Here is a 1,000-nt window from a genome sequence, read left to right on the forward strand (position 1 = left end):
CTCATGCCATGTCCTTGGAGTGCCACCACCTGGGCGACGAGGCAAGTAGACAGCTTCGAACAGCCCGTCGCCCGGCGGATCCATGTGAATAAACTCTCAACAGCGAGAATAGAAGCGAATGTAATTCCATATGTCACCACTGAAGGATCGTCTCACTGTGTCTAAACGAGACTGACTTTTGTACTGTTGTGGGTCAGCTCCATTTATTCTCCCTATCCAACCTTTCGGCATCCTAATGTGCAAAAGCAACAGCTAAGCTGACGTCTTCGCTGGTAAGCCAATCGCCGAGCTCAGCCGTCGTGCATCTTTGCTCCCAAGCTGGCGACAGTCCTGGCCAACTTGAGATGTGCTATACCCTCGGGCATCTCGGCTACCAGGCCTAGCACGTACGGCCCCACGTGGACGGCGTCCGGGCTGAGCCGCCGGACGGCCAGAAGGAGGCTTTCGGCCCGTCGGAATGGTCGAGGTGCCGCCATGTATCAAGGTAGTGCATCCTGTCTAATGAAGGAGATTGAGGACTGCTGGCAGTGGGATCGGCAATGATAGACAGGTAAAGTGGCATATAGCTAAGCTGGCTAGGGGTGGCAACTTTCAAACGTCATCTACATTTGAAGGTACGAGGTGTACAGCTCGGTCACAACTGCCAGTACATGGGGGAGTTAGTAGGTGACAATAAACTCATAGGCTAAAGACCGAGTGAAGTACTTTTCCTTTTTTATTTTTCTTCTCTTCCTTCCTTCCTTCCTTTCTTCTTTCTTTCTTTCCTTCCTTCTTTCTTTCGTTCTTTCCTTCTTTCTTTCCTTCTTTCTTTCCTTCTTTCTTTTCTTTTCTTTCTTTTTTCTTTTTTTGCCATTGCCTTATGAAGTAGTTGTGCTCTCTGCCTGCAATCGCTCATACTCATTGAATAGGTTGAATAGGTCAGATTTAGGATAGTCCGGGATTGGCACCTGTGGCTCGTCTGTGGCTCTGTGGCGGGCTGGGTCATCTAGCATCTTCAGAT

Source organism: Madurella fahalii (assembly GCF_045866475.1).
Source record: "Madurella fahalii IFM 68171 DNA, scaffold_4, whole genome shotgun sequence".
Classification (NCBI taxonomy): domain Eukaryota; kingdom Fungi; phylum Ascomycota; class Sordariomycetes; order Sordariales; genus Madurella; species Madurella fahalii.